Source organism: Pogoniulus pusillus, chromosome 10 (genome assembly GCF_015220805.1).
Source record: "Pogoniulus pusillus isolate bPogPus1 chromosome 10, bPogPus1.pri, whole genome shotgun sequence".
Taxonomy (NCBI): domain Eukaryota; kingdom Metazoa; phylum Chordata; class Aves; order Piciformes; family Lybiidae; genus Pogoniulus; species Pogoniulus pusillus.
Window position 1 is genome coordinate 8,740,441 of NC_087273.1, and position 17,141 is coordinate 8,757,581.

At 44.9% G+C, this 17,141-nt stretch overlaps 1 protein-coding gene across 4 annotated transcripts in view; it reads left to right on the forward strand.

Moving 5' to 3' along the window:
• ANK2 (ankyrin 2) overlaps positions 1 to 17,141 on the forward strand; it is a 333,329-nt gene that overhangs the window by 24,229 nt on the left and 291,959 nt on the right. Inside the window, exon 1 of one of the 4 annotated variants that reach the window (XM_064149788.1) lies at positions 5,298 to 5,401. The exons of the other annotated variants lie outside the window; for them this stretch is intronic. The gene's annotated coding sequence lies outside the window, so the exon portion shown is untranslated. Of the gene's footprint in view, positions 1 to 5,297; positions 5,402 to 17,141 lie in introns of those variants that run through there. 4 annotated transcript variants of the gene reach the window in all.

The window sequence follows — 17,141 nt, forward strand, 5'->3', positions numbered from 1 at the left end:
GAGCTTTCTTTTTGTAGTATTCAGCAAGCTCCCTTTCTCACAGGAGCTGTGCCAGAAGATGGCATTGCTGTACACAGAGCACTCATCTCCATTGCAACAAGTCATTAAGAGGAGTGGAAAAACTGCAGCTCCAAACTCCATTAGACTGAGTCAGGCTGACAGGAAACGAATTTACCTTCATATCGCATGTCAAGGACAGCTCCATTAAAATATATAATGTGCTGAGGAGGGTACTTTTGGGGTTTAATTGTTGCTGTTTAACAAGAAGCTTGTGTTTAAAAGGATAGATTAATCTGTAGGCTGAGGGGACATATTTACAAATGGAAACAGAGGACATTGCAAAATCCCCTCTCTGCTCTCACCAGCTCCTGCCAGCATCTTACTCTTTGGCTTCAGGATCTGCTCGTTTTCCTCAAAACACTTTAACCTAACCATCCTTTAAGTGCAATAGAGAAAGTATTCTCAATAAATTCTGGCAGTCTGGTTTTGCTAAGGTCTGCCTGCAAGGGCAAGTAGCACTTGGCACGCTCCAAAGGCTTCTGCAGTGAGTTTAATCCCTCAAAGTACTAAGAAGCCCTTTGGGATAGGTGAAAGCCTGAGGAAAAACTTGTACTCAATTAGCAGAAATGTATCTTTCTTTTTCTTTTCTACCCCCCAACTTTGCACTTTATAGTAAATTCTGTTATCTCTGATAGCAGTTCTGATTTCCACAGTCTGCAGGATGAACTGAAGTTATCACAGACTATAGCTTTCCTTGGGAAAATAGCAGAATCTAAGTTTTGCTGAGTATCCTAGAGGGGATCTGTGTGGGTCTGAATGTTTGCAAGGATTACAGTGTAGTGATGGGAGCTACCCGCTGTGGTTCCAGCTCCCCAGTGAGTTGTTAACTTTGTCTGAAAGCTTCTTGTTCCTGTTGGGAGCTTTGGAAAATCTTCAGGTTGGCTCGTGCTGGTGGCTGAACTGTAGGAACCACCTCCTTCAATTATGTCCCAAACACTAAACAGAAATGCACAGAAATGTAATTAGAAAGACTTAATGCTGGAAAGAAATGCCAGAGAACTTCCTTTTGCCTACGCTGTAAACAAGGTTAGTTTCCCTTTCCAGTAAAGCTCTGAGGGGGAGGAAAGGGAAGGCAAGCAGCAGTGAAGAAGAATGGGGTGAGTCTAGAACAACTCTTTCTCACAGAATCAACCAGGTTGGAAAAGACCTCTAGGATGATCAAGTCCAGCTTATCACCTAACCCTTCTAATTAACTGGATCGTGGCACTAAGTGCCTCATCCAGTCTCCTTTTAAACACCTCCAGGGATGGTAACTTCACTACTTCCCTGGGCAGCCCATTCCAATGGGCAGTCACTCTTTCCATTAAGAATTTATTCCTAATGTCCAGCTTAAACCTTCCCTGACACAGCTTGAGACTGTGTCCTCTTGTTCTGTCACTGAGTGCCTGGGAGAAGAGAGCAACCCCTGCCTGGCTACAGCCTTCTTTCAGGTAGATGTAGAGAGCAATTAGGTCTCCCCTAAGCCTCATCTTCTCCAGGTTGAACAGCCCCAGATCCCTCAGCTGCTCCTCATGGGGTTTGTGCTCCAGCCCCCTCACCAGCCTTGTTGCCCTTCTCTGCACATGTTTAAGCAGCTCAACATCTTTCTTAATTTGAGGGGCCCAGAACTGAACACAGTAAAGTTATCCTTTCCACCAGAAAGTGCATTCCTAGCATCCTTCATGTGTTAATTTGGCTGTATTACCTTCCCCAGTTCTCCTGCCTTCAAAGCCAGCAGATTTTGGAAGACATAAGTGCTGTGTGTTCTCCACTTTTCCCATTACCTGAGGAAAGCAGCTGCATGGGACTTGTTTTTGGAGTGAGTGATTGATAGATAAGGCAAGAACATAGCTGCACCAGAAATCAGTATTGTTTTGTTTTGAGTGGGGTAGGACCCAAATAGGTAGGTAGATGTCATCTTGATCTTCCTACAGATGGAGACTCCTCTGGCAAGAATATGGATCTGCTTCTCATTAAACTTCTGATGGTTCCCCTTAGCAACAGTGTCTTGAGAGGCATCTCTGGGCTTGCTGTTGTCTCGTGAAGAATGGAACTTAACACCCTTCTCCCCCACCTCCCCAAGCTAGCAATCCCATTTTGAAATACCCAAGGCTCTGCTCTACAGTAATTCATGGCTGTTCTGTAGACACGGGCTAATGTGCATTTGGCAACTGCTTCTCTCACTCTGTGGCTTGCTCTGCCTGGCAAGTGGAAATCATCCCTTGTGCAGCAATTCAGGAGATGGCACACGAAGGACTCTTCTCAGAAATGGCCTTTGTTAGCTTATTTCTGGAGGGATTAGTGCTGGAGAGAAATATTTTGCTTCACTTCAGTGCTCTGTTACTATGAAGAAGAAAACTCTCAAAGCATTCTCTAGCAGGAGAAAACTGCTCCTCATTCTGCCAGTTGGGGACACGTTGTCTTGGCCACCTCTTTGTGTTAGTTACGCTGTAATGTAAGAAAGACTCTAACCCCAGGATGGAAAAGATGTTCTGAAGTTCAGATTGTCCTCTCTGAGAAATGTCTTTGGGCAGTACCTTGTTGGTTTGGGTATCATTTATTAGTGATCAGCCTTTGGCTTGAGCTCAGTGGTGTGTTCTGTTCTGCCCACAGCAAGGCAACTGCCACCGAGGCAGACTGGGCTGCTCAAATATCAGAAAACGAAGCATGGCAGAGCAGCTTTAATTAGTGAAAGGGCTTACAGCCCCCACAAGAGAGGAGTCTGCTGCTTGCGCTGCTTTGGCACCCACTGCACTCCACTGAGAAGCACTGAAGCATTGTTGCTTTCCCCATCTTTTCCAGAGACACATATTTGTATTTACTTGTAAGATCCCCTATATGGCTCTGCTGGGCCTGCTCCAGCATCTCTTTTGCACTTGGGCTTTGCTGCTGTCTAATTCCGGAAGGGTTCAGGTTTGAAAGGGGTGCAGCATTCTGCCGAACAACTCTGTGCTCGGAGCTAAAAGCTTTATTGATTTCATTTGTTATGAATGAAACAACTTAGATGTATCTGGAAAACAGAGAAGAAGGGACAGGGAAAAGCAAATGAATGTTTCATGCCACATTTCAATGCAGCAATTTCCTAGCTTGCTTTATTCCTTCATATTGTACTTGCTGCTGCAGGATTCAAAATGCCTTGCCTCTCTGGACTGCAGAAAGAGTGCTGCCACTTGCTTTGGTCTCAGAATGAAGTTGTAGGCCACTTTATGTTAGTGGTGTGGAAGCATAGCATTATTTAGAGGGGAGGAAAGTAAAGGAAGAGATCTACTTAAAAATATATGTATATTCCTGCATAACTAGCTCAACTGATTAATTTACAGTGTTAGTGGGAAGAGTATTGAGGACTGTTAAAGCTTCCTCCGAGCCAGTTCCAGGTAGCACTGACCAGAGCTAACGTACTTGGCATCACAAAGTAGTTTCTGTTTCTTTGTACTTGCTGCTCTCTTTAACTCTTGCTTCATCTTCTGATTTTAATAGCACATCATAGCCTATCATCTCTTCTTCATGTGTGGGTTAATATTTTCCTACTAAAATTATCAAACCTTGTGTGGCTGAAACAAATCTGGCTTCACGTCTGAAGCACTGTGAGGTTTTGTATGCTTAATATAGAGTTGTTATTTTATTCCTTCAGAAAGCTGCACAGCTAGGGAAAGTAGCTAATACTCTTTGCTCTTGGATCCTATTGTTGCACAGAGGAAGCTTGGTACTCTAATAAAACTTTGCCCATTGTTTACTGAAGTGATGATGTACTAGAAGAAGAATGAGAGGTGTTACCTGTCGTACTTGAACCACATAATAAATGATGGCATTTTCTGCAAATCCTTTAGAAAACAAATTCTGGTGTTGCTGACCCAGAATATTTCCTTCTGTTTCACAGTGACCATCACCTCACTGACCTACTCTGTTCTCAGCTGCAGCAGTGTTCTGCTGGTTTCTTTTGTGCTTGAAAAGGAGACTTAACATCTGTGCTTGTAATAGGAAGGCTTGGAGTAGTAAATAGTGTTTGAAAAAGGCTGTTGGTTGCTGTATGTGTTGAACTGTTAATTAAATGGGACCTGGTTACATCTTGAACTGAATCATAGAATCAGCCAGGTTGGAAGAAACCTCCAAGATCATCCAGTCCAACCTAGCACCCAGACCTATCCAGTCAACTAGACCATGGCACTAAGTGCCTTATTCAGTCTTTTCTTGAAGACCTCCAGGGACGGTGCCTCGCACCACCTCCCTGGGCAGCCCATTCCAATGCCAATCACTCTCTGTGAAGAACTTCCTCCTAACATCCAGCCTATACCTACCCCGGCACAACTTGAGACTGTGTCCCCTTGTTCTATTGCTGGTTGCCTGCCTGGAAGCTGATCTAAACATTTGCTATCATGCCAGCTTCATCCTTCTAGTATTGAACTTGTTCCTTGCAGTTCTTAAAGTCACTTTAAATGACACATAAGGTACCATTAAGGTGACTTGATCTAAACAAGATTAAACTCCCATTTAGTCTTGTGAGAAGTTCCCTTTCCAGAAACCCTGCAAGCCTCCTAAGTAGCTTCCCTAGAGTATGACCGCGTTCTGTGCTCTTGAGTCGTTTGAAATGCTATGTGGAGCAATTGGAGCAGGGGGCTGAGCGCTGGGTTGTGTTTCGCTGCTGCGGGTGACATGCCATTTGCTTTCTGCCAGCCCAGTCCCACGCCCTGCCTTGCCTTATCGCTCTGCTTCTCCCAGCCTTTCCCATCCTAGGATTTTGCCTTCGGGAGCTGGGCAGCGGTACGTGTCCGTGATGCTCATAATCTGTTGGACGCTGTTTCTTCACATGGTTCCTGTTCCCCAGTCCTCCCCCAGTAAAAGCCAGCACCCCAAGAGCGGCGCTTAGGCAAGGAGCCCGGCAGGCAAGGGGGTGTCCTCCCGCCTCCCTTCCTCTGCTGGCTGGGACCCTGAAGAAACCCCCGAGCCCCAGCAGCTCAGCTCCGGCCCCAGGGCGGGCACGGTTTAAAGTGGGCGGCTCGGGGCCGAGGCTGCCTCCGCTGGTGTCAGCGGTGCGGGCGGGGAGCGGTCACGGCGGGACGGGAGCGGACCCTGCGCCCGGCAGCGCCCCGCCAGTGGCCGCGCCGGCGGGGCTAAGGGGGCGGCTGCCGGCGGGGACAGCGGCGGGCTCGGTGCCGCCCGACGTGCTCGCGTTTCGGCTTTGGCTCTGACACGCCGGGAGCGGGAGGGAGGGGCGGAGGGAGGGCTGCCCTGCTCGGCGCTGTCACTCCCGAGGAGCAGCGAGAGGCGGGCTGGCTGCGCCCGGGCTTGCGGCAGCCTGCGGGCGGCTCTCCGCGGGGAGGCTTTCTGAGATGCGGAGCCGGGAGAGGAAATCAAACACCAGTGTGTAAGTGACCCGCGGCCCCTGCCCTCTAGGGCAGCTGTAAGGGTGTTCTGCTTGCTGCCTGTGGCTTGGGTGGTTTTCTGTGTTGGTATTTCTCGGTGGCAACCCTAGAACTTGTACTAGGAAACCATTGCAATAAATGGGAGGGAGGGATAAATGGAACTGCCCCCCCGCAGCAGGATCAGGAAGTCTGCTCTCTGGCAAAGTGATACCTCAGGTAGCTGGGGGCATTGGCTCGTAAGCCCCCATGTGAGTTGCTAGATGGGGAGAGGTTTTTCTGTGGCATCCTGGAGCAGGCTAGGGATGGTAGATGCAGGTGCTCTTGCTGCATCTTTGGATGAGCTGCATGGAATGGGGGCTTGCCTCAGCTCTGCCAAACTCGGCATATCTGCAGTCCTTGGATGAGAATGATCATCCTGCTGATTGGGAGGGAGATTTGTTGTCAATAATTCCTGTATCCCCTGTAAAGAGCTGTCCGAAAGAATTTTCCTCACAACGTGACAGGAGAGGGTTGCTACAGGAGACCGTCAGGGTTTCTGATTTTTCTGTTTCCATGAATGAGGACTCAAGGGAATCAAAATGTCCTCAGTTCCTGAGGTTTTCTTCCCTTCCTTCCTTTCTTCTCCAGGAGCCTGAATAGCAGGTGAGGATGGTAAGTCCTTTGCTTCCTACTTAATTTCCCTTCTAATATGATCAAGCAACACTATTTCTGCTATTGAAGAGCTGAATCTGGAGGCAGTCTGTATGAGGGGCTTCACCAAACCATTCACAGCCTTGGGGCTACACTGGCAGCAGTGTGCGGATTCTGACTGTGCAGAAGTGAGGATGGAACATTGAGTAAGGCCTTGGGTGTGTCACCTCTTCAAAATACAGACTGGTTTAATCTTTGCTTTGGCTTCTGATTTTCTATCTTTTCATATGGGAGGAGGCAAAAAGGTACTACCAGTGAGGTAAATCCATCTCTCCTAATTTAGTCTGGGTTACTTTATTTTTCTTTATGGTAGTGATGAGGGTAGGCACATTCTGAGAGGCTGCTTAAACTGCCACGAGTGACTTTCTATGGTGTCGTGCCTGTGACATACTCCTGTTGCCATTTGCTTCTCTCATCTTGCTGCAAAATGGGCTTGATCATTGTGGAGGTGTTACTGGAAGCAAAGCAGCAAGTGGGAGCTGCTGGAAAATGTGTCCCTGAGTCTGTTGCACTTTTTGCTTGGAAACCTCCTCTCTTTTTGGTAGCACCAAGTGTTAGTACAGGAAAGCAAGGAATCATTTCTTTTGTTTGCCATTCTGTGTTACTTTTTAATACTACTATTTTTACTTCCACATCTGTGTGCTTTCAAAGGGGCACAGCCGCTCGAGGGTTGGCACCTGATGGTAATGAGCACTGGTGTTTAAAGGCTAAGCCAGCACTAGTCAGGCCACAACTGGTATTCTAGGGCTATGACTGATAAAAAGCACTCTGCTGACCTGGATAGATTTTTGGATCTGCTCCCTGGCTGTCCATCTGGGCAATCAGTGATGCTGGATTCCAGCAGGGTGTCTTAATAATGACCCTGAAGTTGTTTCTAGCCACTTAAAAACAATAACAAAAGAATATCTTTTCACTAAACCTCAATAGAAGCAAAGTATGGTTCTATCCTAATCTTGCTTTTGGCTTTGTCTGATTTCTTCATTGGCATGCAGCAAGCTGCTTACCCTTGCAAGCTGGGGATAATTCAGAGGTCCGGATACAATCCTTGACTTGGCTTTTCAGTCTGTGCATTAAGCTACACTGATATGGTCAATAAATTATCACCTCCAATGCTGCTTGGGTGTTCTGAGTGTGATTAGACCCCTCCTAGGCTTGTGACATTTGTAACTTTAAAGAAATAAGCCTCTTGTTACTGAATGACATCCTGTGCCACCCAGTGATTTACTCTGGTACCTGTAGGGCCATGTGGACTCTAATGGGTTTCTGCATCTGAAAGAGCAGAATGTTCAGTGATTTTCCTTGTCTTGCTCTCTGACAGCTTAAATCAAGGGTGACTGCTGTAATCTGTAGCTACACAGATGCAAGACTGGAGTTGCATGAATCAATTTCAGGAACAGCAGGAGTAGCCCCAGTTTCTAGGGCTTTCTAATAAGTTTTTGTGAAGGATTTAAATGTAAATCATGGCAAGTCCAGGACCAGGAGAGGAAAAAAAAAGTGACTGTCAGACTGCAGTGCTTTGGAGGAATAAATTCCAGTTAAAGTTCACTAAATTTTGCATTAGTGGGTGTCTACTCTCATACTATAAACTGCTCTGTGAGCTCTGTCTTTGGGTCTCTTTAATTGGTATCATTGGCCCTAGAGCAGAAGCAGATATCTCCTATAGTAAACAAAGCAGCAGATTTAAGTTAATGCTAATGTGTTTGCAGCTAGAGCCAAAAGCTTTTCAGGGTTATTATAACATGCTGGGCGTTCAGCCCATCTATCTAAGTGTCTAAAGGAGACAAAAGTTATGGATTGACTCATTGTACAAATCAGCTCATCTGAAAGTCAGATTCTGCTATTTGTTGCCATCAGTAATTTAGTTGTATTAAGCAGTGCTGAGGACGGATGGCAGCAGGGCTGGGATATTGAGATGGGATTTCTGAGCTCCCAGGAGCTGTTCCCCACAGATCTCCTGTGTGACCTGGGGCAAGTCATGAATGGTTTTGGTAAACTAGGGTTGATGGTACTGCCTTCTTTTTCAGAGGGTGCTGGGAAGATGAATGTGTTACAACCATTTATAAAAGGACTATTTAAAGGCCACCTCAACCAAAACATCAGATGAGTGTGTACTCCATACCTCACCAGATAATACATGCTTGGTAAACCTCTCCTCCATGTGTGCTACGTGCTATAATATCCTTGAATGTACACATGCACAGTCAAAGGACTGTGTTTTACTTTTGGTGCTAAATCCTGAATGTTGATTTGGGGCACCTATGAGAAGAGCACCTATGGGGCATCTATGAGAAGAGTAGTTTGTTATGAGCTACTGTTCAGAGACTCTTCCAGTTGTTAAATATGATATTGGGTTTTGTTGTGTTTTAACAGTGACAAGATAATACAAACTCTGACAAGGACTGGAGAGGGACTGTTTCCAAAGGCCTGTAGTGATAGGAAGAGAGGCAATGGTTTGAAATCAGAGAAGAGCAGATTTAGATTGGATGTGAAGAACAAGTTCTGCACCATGAGGGTGGTGGAACACTGCAACAGGTTGCCAGGGGAGGTAGCTGAGGCCCCATCCTTGGAGATCTTCAGGATCAGGCTGGACAAAGCTCTGAGCAACCTGACCTAGCAGAGGATCACAGTATCACAGTATCATCAGGGTTGGAAGAGACCTCACAGATCATCAAGTCCAACCCTTTACCACAGAGCTCAAGGCTAGACCATGGCACCAAGTGCCACATCCAATCTTGCCTTGAACAGCTCCAGGGACGGCAACTCCACCACCTCCCCGGGCAGCTCATTCCAGTATCCAATGACTCTCTCAATGAAGAACTTTCTCCTCACCTCGAGCCTACAGGGGGGTTGAACTAGATGACCTTTGGGAGGTCCTTTCCAACCCAAACTGTTCTATGACTTGTTTGTGTAGTTCCTATGTATTGAGGATAATGGCATCCAAACTTCTCCCCCCATGACTGCTGGCAGATTTAACTCCTGAAAGCAGATCTGTCCCGTTTGTTGGGAATGCTCAATCATGTGGAAAGAATTTGGTTACCTTGAGCTATATAAACTGATACTCAAATCAATACACATATTCAAAGGTACATGTTAAGATTCATAATCTCAGCCCTTCCTTAGGAAGAATAAGATAGAGTAGATCTGTGGGACATCATCTGCTTGGAAGCAAAAACATTCATGTTTCCATAGAACAACTTTAATCAAGGCCAGTCTGAAACTTGATGCAGAAACACTGATAAGTCAGGCCTCCTGAATGGGAGCCATAGACTGTTTCAAGATATTTTTTCATATTATGTTGTATCTAACATCTTGTTATGAATGATGTTAGAGTTTTTTGGTGATACAGGTTTTATACCAGTCATGTAAAGGAAAAAAAAAGGCATCAGTCACATTTGTCTGTTGTCTTTCAGCATATATTACCTTTCTGCCACAAAGCTCAGCAGTGCTGGCTGTGTGGCTGCTGCAGAAGGAAACCTCCCATTTGGAGGGTTCTTGTTGTGCTGGACACTTTGAGCGGGACGTGGGATGGACAAGGTTCTTTCTTCATGATGGTTGTGCTCTGGAGGTACCACTCCAGACCAGAATGTGAAGCAGTGCTGAGTTCTGAGCCTTCCCAGCCTTCCTTGGTGGTGCTGGCTCTTTGGCATCTTCCCCTCCTGCTCAGCAAAACCATGTCTCCTTTTAAGCCAAGCCTATTGTTGGCATCCAGAACGGGTTTATTTTTTGGTAGGCTCTGTTTGAAAGAGTATCAGTGGCTTGTATATTTGGAGCTTTTGCACTTGGCTAATTATGCTATTTTAGCTTTGCAGCAGAACACCTTCAACTTCCAAAGACAACCTTTCGCCTTCACACCCTCCCAACATCTCTTCTCCATCCCGTCTTCAGCTTTTGCAGTGGAACTAAAAACTGAGACTTGCCAGTTGACAACTTCAGCTTATTTTGGAATGTCTTCATCTTCTCCCACTCTTTCTTTTTTCCAGACAAAAGCTTCACTTTACACATTTTCCCAGTTTTAGTTTGGTGAGAAGCAGCAAATAGATATAAAAAAAATGTGCTGCTTTAATTCAGAGAAATCTTTATAAATGCAATTAAATGCAACAAAATCCTTGCATTGCTGAGACTCATTCCACAAAGTGACCTTCCTTGGCTTCCTCTTCTGCTCCTTCACTGCCCTCAGCACTTGCAGCTCCCAGAGCTTCACGTGTTGGTGGCTTCTGCAGCGGCCCCATTAGGTTCTTGACTGTACATTGTTTAGGAAAAGAAAGCATTTCAGCTCTGCCTTTTTTCTTTCTCTATAAAATAGATTTTTGAACTCCATCTATTGAAAGGCAATAGATGGGAGTGCATAAATTGATGATCATGGAACAAATGATTGGTTTAATTTTGAAGAAAGAGTGGTGTTTTTTTTTTCCCTGGGAGATGAGCAGTGTTCAGCTGTTAGTGTTCCATAATAGGATCAGGTAATGGTGTATGAGCACTTAAAAGAAAAAGGTTTCTATTTCTAGGCTTTGAAATGACTCACTAATAATGCAGAGCTGCAACTACTGGAATTCCTATGGCATATGCCACTGCAGGAGATGTCTCTGTTTGTCCACAGGGATACAAAAATATCCTATCTCTTCTACTGCAATTTCTATCTAGGGCTGTACCTTCAGGGAGTATAATGAGTGATCCTCTCCAAAATTACCCCCCAGCCTCCCTGCTCTTAGCACAGCCCAAAGTGCTGAGTGTCCTCTGGAAGCTGGGGAGTGGCCACCAGTGGACAGGAAGGACTTCCAAGATCTTCCTTCTGTGGACTACTTCATGGTCACTGAGTAGCTAATAGAAACAGTTTTTTGGTTGTACTTAATTTCACAAACTTCATCTCCTGTTTGTGAGGTGTTTTCTTTCTTTTTGTTTGAGTTTTAGTGTCCTTTCCTAGGACCCAGGTAAATGTTATTGTGTTCATATGTTCACAGAGCTTTGTTGCTAAAGTAAGCATACTGCATGGGGAGAAGATATTTTTGATGTGGGTAGCATACAAAGGACAATTGTGGCATCTTAACCCCAACTCACTCCTGCTTTGAGAAGGCCTTCCATTGTACGTCAGAGATAGCATGTTATCAATTTATTACTCAACTTACTACTCTTAGACTGAGAAGACCTTTCCTAGAATAATGAGGTATTCAAACCTGCTGAAGAGATTTCAGACATGCCATTTCTATTAACTGAAATGGGAGCTGTGTGGGCTTTTCAATCACACAGCTTTGAAAAACTCATCCTTAATGTATGATTCCTCTGCAGCAGTCAATGTTTATAGTCTGCTTTGGTGCAAGATTAAACCCTCTTTTTTTCATGGTACTGAGAGCATACCCGAGAGTGTAGAATTGCTGGTTTGTACTTAACAATAGAAGTGTTATGCATTCTTTAAAATAGCCGTGAAACATTCACCTCCAAATGCCAATAAATATTTAAAGGTGATGTGGGATGACTATGCCATTTAAAGGGTAAAACAAAAATAATGAAAAGATTGTAAGGACTAAACTGTTGTAGGTAATAGCAGAGGTATATGGAGATCTGTGAAATCTGGATCAGGTTTTGATGCTGGAAAGTAGCTTTGCCATCCTTGTCTGGTCAAGGTTATTTTTAGGGGTAGGCTGAGGAGACTACAGTCTTCTTTTGGATGTTAGGAACAAGTTATTTACCGTGAAGGTGGTGGAGCACTGGAACAGGTTGCCCAGGGAAGTGGCTGAGGCCCCATCCCTGGAGATATTCAGGTGAGGCTCAACAGGGCACTAGGCAACCTGATCTAGTTGAGGATGCCCCTGCTGACTGCAGGAAGTGTTGGACTAGCTGAGCTTTGGAGGTCCCTTTCAACCCAGACTATTTTGTGATTCTTTTCTTTTAAAATCTATGTTCCAGTGGCTCTGTGAGCCTCAGCAGCAGAGAAGAGTAAAGCCTTTTTGCCTTGGGAGTCATGAGGAGGGAGGAATAGGAGCCTTCTGAATAAGTGGAAAGCTTAGGGGCAGTTTTTCTGCTAATATACTTAGTTTTCTGCACTTTCAAATGCAGATATATTGTCTTAATATTCAACCAGCATGGCACTTTAACACAAAGCAACAATGAAGCTATGTTTTAAGTTTTCCTTACAGCTTCCTTAGTGTTGTTGGCTAATAAAGTTGTTGCTGCAAGTGTAAAAATCAATTAAATTGGTTTGGTTTTCAATCTGAAGGCATTCAAATGGTATTATAGTTACCAAAATTTGCTGAGCCTCCTAAATAAATGTAATGTTTTGTGTACTCTGCTAATTATGGTAGAATGCTACTTAATTAAAGCAGTCCTACGAGGACCAGTGATGATGCAGAAGGGGGCTACATCTGCTGACAAGAAAATGCTTCCTGACTGGTGGTGAAAGGTTTCACCTGCTTCAGCAGGCAGGAAATACTCCACTGAGGAGGATCAGACCTTGGGCCCTGGCTACTGATCTGCCTTGCCTGCTGTGCAGCTGAAATCAGAGAGAGACATGTGGCACGGTACAATCAGGAGCACAGCAAGTGTTTGCCTTGGATGCAAATGAAACATACCCTGGCTATGGCGTCACACAGGAATGCAGGCATCTGAATTCCACATTTTCTAAGTTAATGTGAAGAATAGCAGATTTTAGGTGCCTTGCTGGCTGTTCAGGGTAAAGGAGAGGGCAAGGCCTCTCTCAAGTGGTTCCAAACTTCAGCTTCTTCAATTTGAAATCGTGAATAAACCAATAGAAGTTGCTGAGCCTGTTGCATTGTAGAAGTCTCCAACAAACTGCATATTCATCAGCTTCTGTAACCGTTGCATCTCCTGGCTTAAGGACTAGATTATGTCTAGATGGATATTGGTGCCTGTAGGTCATCAAGTTAGAAGAAGGTTGTAAATCTTACCTAACTTTCATAAAGAGTGTCCTGCTCCCAACCTGATTCTTGGAGCTAAGGCTTATCTTCAGAGGGCATTAGACTATCTCCTAGCTCCCCCTGACTCAGTAGAACTGGAGGCCACGCTGCACCTTTTAGGAGGCCATGTTTTGTTCCTGTGGCTCTCTAATTAGCGAGGAAAAAAAGCAAATGGGAAATTCCTGCAGCACAGTTGGAGTGAATGTTGAAACACTTCATGCAGGGCTGAACTCCAATTCATTAATGCACTGTAGGCAGCTTTCGATACAGTAATGCCAAAAACTGGGCTGTGTTGTGCCAGAGAACCAGCTACCCCGGAACAGTCAAACAAAATCTTCTTTCTGTCACCCTTGGCCACCAGTTAATTAAACTTCAAAGAGATTTAAACTGTCACTTGAAAATAAGGCAGGAGAGTATCATGCATCAAGGGAACTTGGTCAGTGCCCATTCTCTGGCTACTTTATAATGTTTGGTGTCGTGTTCTGTCTCTACACCTCTGAATCTTTGCGTGAGAAGGCAGAATCACAGAATGTTTAGCGTTAGAAGGGACCTCTAGAGATCTTTGAATCCAACCCCCCTGCCAAAGCAGGATCACCTAGGGCAGGTCACACAGAAACACATCCAAGTGGGTTCTGAAAGCCTCCGGAGAAGGAGACCCCACAACCTCTCTGAGTTCCTTGTGTTTCAGGTTATGTCTCGTGGTATAATTCTAAGAGAGATTGTGTTTCTGTTTCCATTCCATCTCTGAGGTGTAGCAGGCTAGAACCACAGTTTAACTTTCTAAATGATCTTAGTTGTGAGGCTCTTTACTCCTCTCAGAATAGGACTTCATGCTGAGGCTGTAGCAAGCTGATGTCAATCAGCAAGCTCCTAAGTTGGAGTGTGGAGTTTTTTCACTCTCTTTTGGGGGTGTGAAATGCTGCAAGACTCCAACTCGGCTTGTGCATAGAAGGGTTCATTATTTCTCTTCTGATCTTGTTACCTGTAAATCTTCTGGAATGACTTCAGCATCCAAAAGGACACAAAAAATAAGAAACATTATCTTGGTGACCATGCAAAACAATGGAGACTTCATTTTTTTGGAGTGGTGTATTTTATGTGGTCTCTGACACATTAACTGGTAGAGTTCCAGCAGGTTTTGTTACAACTTCTAACAAATTTGAAGTCCTGATGGGATATTTTGGAGGATTGATTCTGCACTTTGTGAATTTGCATCCATTCTGATGATTTCTTTTTTGTTTTGGCAGCTTTATTGCTGAATGTGAGCAGATACCAGGTGATGCTTATTATTTTAGAAATAGACCTTCTGTAGCAGTAGAGCACAGAAGGTATCTTTTGAAAGAAGGCCATGGAGGTTTACTTTCTGCTGTCAGCTGGTTGGAGCATCCCACTGGTCACTTAAGAACAGTTATTTTCTGGCTTGACTGTAATGAAAATATTCTCTTGCATTCAATTTCTTCTCCCCTTGAAATTCCCCCTTCTGCATTTACAAAGATACTCTGCTGCTCCCTGCCCAGACTCCCAGAGAGATAAATCCAGCTTTTGTTCTACCAAATTCTTTCAGCCTGGCACTGACAACACGAGTGGCTTCATCTGATTAAATCTACTTCACTGCCATGCAACATGACAAATGCTTTTGGTTCGAGTTGAATGGTAAAGCTTTTGCAAACGGCAAAAACAGTTGTCAGCTGTCACTGTTGTGGTACCAAACATGCATTGTGTTAGAACAAGCAGACAAAAAGGCCTGTGAGGCGTACTGCAGATCAAATGGAAAACCCACTTAGGGTACATCCAGTTCTATTAAGACTTGAGTGTATTTTTATCAAGACATGTTTAACAACAGAGGGGAGAACATCTGTCAGCGATTGGTAATGTGGAAAAGGGCTGAATTTTGCTCTCAAGAAAGCCTAGAAATTGCAGAATTGCTTGTTACTGTATAATTTTCAAGATAGGAGGTTTTGAAATCTTAATTTGGTTTGCTGGCAAATACAGCTTTTGACATAATTTTCTGGGGAAAAAAAGTTTAAAAGAAGGAAAAAAAAGTTTAAAAGAAGGGGAAAAAAGTTTAAAAGAAGAAGAAGAAGAAAAAAAAAAGGCTGTTTTGAGGAGCTCTGGAGAATGCTGTTTGGCTGCAGAGTGCTGGTTCTGCTTTGCAAATTGATATACAGGAGTGAAATAGGGTTGGAAGCTCCATGTAAGCACGAGGAAGATTTTTTTTCCCCTGTGAGGGTGAGAGAACACTGGAACAGGCTGCCCAGGGGGGTTGTGGAGTCTCCCTCTCTGGAGATACTCAAAACCTGCCTGGATGCTTTCCTGTGTGATCTACTATAGGCGATCCTACTCTGGCAGAGGAGTTGGACTGGATGATCTTTTGAGGTCCCTTCCAGCCCCTTATTTTCTGTGATTGGAAGTGATAGCTAGGTGTTTGGTGTGACCCTGTTTATCGAGTTCCTCGTGCAGATGTGTTTTTAAGACACTAGATTACTTAAGCAGATATTTTTCTGGCTAATGCAAACTATTTATTCCTTCAGTGTTAAGTGGTTCTTATCCATATGTTATCACATGCTTCTAAAGCTGTGCTGCAGTAGTTAGTGGTACCATTGTGAAATTCAAAGTCTCTGGGAATAGTTCCAGAACTCTAGACCAGATCTGTCCAGGTTCTCCATGTTCTTATTGCTGTGCCACTGAAGAAAGAAGTACAGAAAGCTTGTTTGTTTAGGAAACTGGACAAATTGAGATGTTTGTGAGTTAAGTTTGTCTGTGTGTTCTTCAGTCTGCTCCTTGTTTTCCTGGAGTAGATTTGAAAAAGGACTAAATGCTAGACTCTTTGTTATCTTATGTAAGAATAAGTAGATTTGAATTAGAGCTTGTTTTGAACTCCTTCGTCTGCAGTATTAGTGACCAGCCTGAAAAGTTACACCAAATGTATGATTAATCCCAAACCAGGTGAAATTTACTTGGGTATCTTGTCCTTCATGTAGAAAGTCCCATGTGTGGTGCAGTACATGTCCATGTGCCCTCTTGGGGCTCTTCTGTTGAGGTGCTGGAACATGTCCAGAGAAGGGCAACGAAGCTGGTGAGGGGCCTGGAGCACAAATCCTATGAGGAGAGGTTGAGGGAGCTGGGCCTGTTTAGCCTGGAGAAGAGGAGGCTCAGGGGTGATCTTATTACTGTCTACAACTACCTGAAAGGGCATTGTAGCCAGGTGGGGGGTGGCCTCTTCTCCCAGGTAACCAGCAATAGAACAAGGGGACACAGTCTCAAGTTGTGCCAGGGTAGGTATAGGCTGGATATTAGGAAGAAGTTCTTCACAGAGAGAGTGATTGGCATTGGAATGGGCTGCCCAGGGAGGTGGTGGAGGCACCGTCCCTGGGGGTCTTCAAGAAAAGCCTGGATGAGGCACTTGGTGCCATGGTCTAGTTGACTGGATAGGGCAGGGTGCTAGGTTGGACTGGATGATCTTGGAGGTCTCTTCCAACCTGGTTGATTCTATGATTCTATGAATAAATACAAGCAAAGCCCAAGCAGATCAACTTCCAATAGAAGCTCCTGTTTTAAAACTAAGTCCAAGAGAAAATATTCGAGTGTGTGTTTTCCACCAGATTCCAGATGCTGAGATTTTGTATCTGGAAAGTGGGAGGGAGCAGCACCATACTTGAATTCTGGCCTCCAGATAGAGGCAAAGAGAAGATCTGTGTAAGTGGCTCTGCCAACCACTTTGCACAGTCAGACTGTGGGCACGTCTGCCTTGCCATTTACAGGCAGACCTGTTCCTTCTCTCGTTCTGCAGGCTGGCTGGCCAGCAGCCAGCCCTGGCCCACGGGCAGAATGTGCAGGCTAATGCAATAAGCATTGCTGAAAGCCTGGGCTAACCTAATGAAACTGGCAGGGCTTTCAGAGCGAGGCTGGCTCCTGCTGCAGCAGCCTCAGAGCCAGGATGGGCAGGCAGAGCCCTGTAGCTGTGCTGCACCTTAAACATGACAGCATCTGGGCAGGCTGGCTAACGGGGAGCGAGGGAGAAGGCACAGATGTAGCAGGAAAGCACACAGCCTTTACTCAACCAGTGTTCCACTTGTTCTAAGAGATGGTTTTGAATGTTTTCTGAAACTTTTTAGGGGGGCATATGAAGCAGGTGTCTTGCTGC